Here is a 5,041-nt window from a genome sequence, read left to right as displayed (position 1 = left end):
ATAACTTGAACCATGACAAGTCAAGGGCCATTTTTATTGTTAATTTTTCCTCATGGTATTTAAGCTACAGACTATCAGGAAAGGAGTAAACATCACTCAAGGATCTTACCTCCTCTACTGAGAAACAGATTAGTGTGTTTCCAGTGGACACAGGATAATAGTATTATGCTAGGTGAAACCGTGACCTTGTTATTGTCTTCATTTGGAGATTAGGTAGTATTTAAGGACATACACATGACTGTCCAGGTAGATTTATTATGATTGCTTTCGGGGTGTCAAATCATCTGAGAAAGCCTGATTTATTCTCAATGCTTGAATAGGCGCTGAGCCTGTCCCTCTTCTGCTGAAGGGTGAGTTTGCTCATTCTTCTGGAGCTCAAACGCTCTTTTTCTGCTGCCCATGGATGTTACAGCTCCAGGTTCTCCAGCTTTTGGACTTTGGGATTCACACTATGGGTCGTCCAGGCTTTCAGGCATTTGGACTTGGACTGAGCTACTGATTTTCCAATTTGCAGATGGCCTATCATGAAACTTCTCAGTGACCATAATCAAGTGAGGTAATTCCCCTAATGAATTTGTTTCATGTTTCCCTATGCATCCTACTGGTTCTGTCTCTCTGAAGAACCTCGACTAAAACAGATTATACAACGTTATACCTTATATGTAACAATTCTAATTTATTTAATGTAACTTATAATAATATTTTAAGTGACTTTTGATATATGGCTAGTAATTCCAAAAAGTCATATTGAGTTTTAGCATATATGCATTTTAGCATATATGCATTTTACCATTAAAATTATTGTTAAAATTCACAAGTGGAATTTATTATTTTTCAGTAGTACATTGATTTTGTGGAACATATAAAGAGGTGTAAAGAAACATGCCAAATTTGTCGCTTAAACTGATATACATTTATACTTGCACTTTCAAATTTGATATGATGAGATATATTTGTGTCTATTTTTAATGGATGTTGGGCATAATTTCACTGCAGCCCTTAGAAACTTTTTTTTCAAAATTTGGTAAAATTTTATAAGACTGTCAAATAATATTTCTAAAGTTTTCAACTCCAAGTTATAACAAATTTTTGTACAAATCTGTCATTTAGACTATAAATTGTAGATTTTAGTTTTACCCTATCAAATTATAGTAAAAATTTTAATGTGTTTAACAAAGTGTGGGTGAAAATACTTTGATTTACATTTCACACATTTTTCTAATTTTTGAACATATTAAAATAGAGAGAAAATTAATTAAAAAGGTTACTTCAGATCAAAATGTCACATAAATGTTGCCTATATATTGCAGATTGCATTTCAAAACATTCATGCCTGCTTAGTACATAAATTATATCAAATTAGAATTCAAAACTATCAGATATATAACATTTTATTCTTATTTTCAAAATTAGTATAAAATATACACTCACAATATGGCATCTATAAAATATTATTACAGAGGATCATTCATTTGCTGAAAATTTTTAGGAAGCAAAAACTACAAAGTAATATTTTATAGTTTCTTTTTAAAATATATTCCATGTAATGTACTAAATATTACTATTTGTTACCACAAAAATGTCAATTAAATTCAAGGGAAAATTTTTCTGTTGGAGGAGAAGATTTTCTTAAATGCTGATGGATGCATGATAAACTATTGAGGATAATTTGAAATAAATTTGAATTATAATTACTGGATTTTTACAGGTTTGACTGAATATGTTCAAGATGTGATAATGATTTTTGAAGGCAGAAGCTAAAAAATCTTTTATCTAATCCCAAAAGAAAGGAAAAAGGGAATACTGCCATCACTTTTTATATTTTGATAGAATCTTTAGCTGCTTATATATGCATTTATTTTTTAATGGACATTTACTTTTTCGGTTCTTAAATGTGATTAAAAAAATAGGCTTCATGTCACTGAACTTTTTGTCACTATCCTTTTCTAGTTTATTTTATATTGATTCATTTTAATTTGCTTTTTCCGTTTCTATTTATTTTTCCCACATGCATAATTATTGTAACGTGTTAACAGCTACACTTTTGTTAATATGTGCTCTTTTTAAATATGTATTATATCTATGTGTAATGCATTTGTATTTTCATCTTGTCCATTGCTGCTAATATAGCATACCTCATGGCATATATCCATATATGCATTTTCCATTGAGGATTACCCAATTCTGTGGCTATTATATTTAGTTTGAGTTTAATAGAAAGATTTATGTTGACCACAATTATATATAAGTATCATTCAGTTATTGCTGGTCATCCTCTTATGGTACTGTCTTCCCACTGTACATTCTCATTTGGCATCGTGATAGGCATGAGTGGGATGTGTTGTTATTACTGTGACCTATGTCATCAGCTCTGAGTAATCTGAAATGCACAGAGTAAGAAAACAGTGTATGGAATATTTCCCTTATCATTGGATGTATAAAATTGCTGGAAAAGCATATGGTTCTCTTTTATATCTTTTCAAAATTGAAGTTCCCTTTGTCAGAAATATACTTGGTAATGCAGTGCAAATAATCTAAATACACCTATTTATACTTTATGACAAAAATCAAGGAAAGCAGAATGTTTAATTTTTTGGAGAGCTCAGGTGCTATGCACAGTAGTATGTCCGTGTGTGAAATCTCAGGTTTTTGCATCTCAATGTATCATATCACAACTTACCATATCTGACACAACTTGTTTTAAGGAGGACTTCCAATTACAAATTAAGTGCCATATAAGTCGCTGTTGACACACAAAAAAATTGCCTGAAGATTAAAGTGTTCAGTGATAAAAATTCCTACACATATCCATTAATAAGTAAATGCATATAATGTGGGGATAATGTGGTGACACGAATATATAGGCAGATATACTATAAGGAAACCTTAAAATGCATTTGTTGACACAAACACACACACACATGCACAGATATACATATAAATATTTATGTATATAAACATTTTAGAATATTTATAATTTTAAATAAATTACTGGTAATACTAAAATTCAAACATGTTGGTAGTATCTCAGGTGAAGTCAAAATGCAAACTGAATTATGGTATTTTTCAACTTTTTCAAATTTGTGGTTTAATTTCTCTTCTCTTAAAATAAGTGCCTTTCTAATTTGCATTTAAATGTTTTCTTCCTTAAAAGGAGATATAAATGTTACATATGCTTCAGACCTCATAAAATGTGGTTCTCTACTTGAAAATATATTAATTTTGTTCTGTATCCGTAATGCCACATTTTCTTTTGGCCTATGGATTATCTTATTGTATTATTTCAGTTTTTAAAGTTAAAATCTGGATTTTCTATAATTTCCCACATCTCTTATGGAATCTTCCTGTATTATTTATCTTCCTATTTTATAACTTACTTAAAATGTTTCAATGTAGAGTTTTTCATAGTACATAAGTCATTGCACATGTCTGAAAATATTTAAAATACAAAAAATTAAGATGGTAAAATATAGAATTTTAATTGCAAATCATTTTCTTTTAAGGCTGAATTTATTTCACCATCTTTTTCTTTACCACTCTTTCTGAATCTACTCTGACAATATTTTTAGATGATCATTTATTTCTCCCTGAAATAATTTAAAATATTTTTGTTAAAACTGAGGTCTTAAATTTATAACATGTTCAGGACATCGTTTTCCTTCTCTCTCATTTCAAACTTCATTCATAAATGACATTCCTCTATTTTGACTCATTCAATTTAAAATTATTTGTTCACCATTGAAAAACTATTAATAACTGCTTAAGACTTTCAATATTCTGATATTAGAATCTTTCCTTTTCCTTGCTCTTTGCTTAATACTTATAAAAATATATTTTCTGTGAATCCCTTAATAATTTAATTTAATAATTTATTCACAGAAAATATATATTTTTTCTTACTCTGCCTTACTCAACTTTATTCTGCTTTACTCAGCATTATTATTCATGGTGTTATTATTACATCTAATTATTTCTTAGTTTTATGTAGTATTTTTCACAATGAATATCTACTTTGTATTTTAATGACATTAGACTCTTATATAACATTACTAATAATTAAGTTATTTTTCTTAAATATAGCTAACAGCTTTATTTTTAGTATATCTGCTTTTACAAATTCACTTTAGACAGCATATACTATTGACAATTTGTATGTTATTATATGAAGGCATTTTGTTACTTTGGTCTTGGTGCCTATTTTAGTGGTGGCATTAGCTCTTCCTTCAGAAAGAGGCTAATGGAGAAGCATAGAAGGGCAGGACCTATTCTGTTTCACTTAAAGTGATTCCCAAGAGGAAAGAGATGAGCCGCTGAGCAGAACATGAAGATGCTACTGAACAACACTGTCTTGCTTACTATTACATCAAAGATAATTATCGGACAGTTTAATTTTTCTTGGAAGAAACCACATTTGAAAAATACATTCAGTCTCATAGTCATCCATCTGCTCTGGATATTTTGACTACTAAATATTGAAGAAATAAAATCTAAAGGCAAACGCATTGAGTGTCACATATTTTCATCAGTTCTCAACACTGGCAAGGACTTCTGTGACTGTAATATTACATATGCACTTTGACATACTGAATGCCAATCCTTTTGATAATGAAAGAACGTAGGTGAGACAAGGAAAGATATTAAATATTTTAAACCAAAAACTCATTGCCACCTGCAGAAGGCATCTGCCGAAAGCTCAAACCTACTTCCCCGACTCCAGGTTAATTATATACATTAGAATGATAATAACAGAATTCAAATTGCTCTTGTAGTTTCTCACAAAGCTGTTGTTGTTATGGTTTTATTGTCATTGTTATTGTTTTTAATTGCACAAGGCCAAGCTCCCTTATGTTTTATTATTTTTTAAATAAAAATTACATGTATTTAAGGTGTACAACACTCTCAAGCTAATTATCATATTCATAACCTTATATAGTTGTTGGGTTTTGTGTGTGTATGTGTGGTTACAGCACTGAAACCTCTCAAAGTTTTCAGTATATAATACAGAATTATTGACTGTAGTCATTGCAGCATTATTCACAAC

At 29.8% G+C, this 5,041-nt stretch overlaps 1 long non-coding RNA gene across 1 annotated transcript; it reads left to right on the top strand.

Annotated features, from left to right (window-relative positions):
- The first annotated feature begins 200 nt into the window (after positions 1 to 200).
- On the top strand, positions 201 to 1,796 carry LOC141408940 (uncharacterized). The gene is made up of 2 exons (XR_012426686.1): positions 201 to 556; positions 1,709 to 1,796. It is a non-coding gene; the product is annotated as an uncharacterized lncRNA (long non-coding RNA).
- The last annotated feature ends 3,245 nt before the right edge of the window (positions 1,797 to 5,041 follow it).

This window comes from Macaca fascicularis, chromosome 17 (assembly GCF_037993035.2).
Source record: "Macaca fascicularis isolate 582-1 chromosome 17, T2T-MFA8v1.1".
NCBI classification, from domain to species: domain Eukaryota; kingdom Metazoa; phylum Chordata; class Mammalia; order Primates; family Cercopithecidae; genus Macaca; species Macaca fascicularis.
The sequence above is the reverse complement of the archived record's forward strand: the minus strand, read 5'-3'. Positions and strand labels throughout refer to the sequence as shown.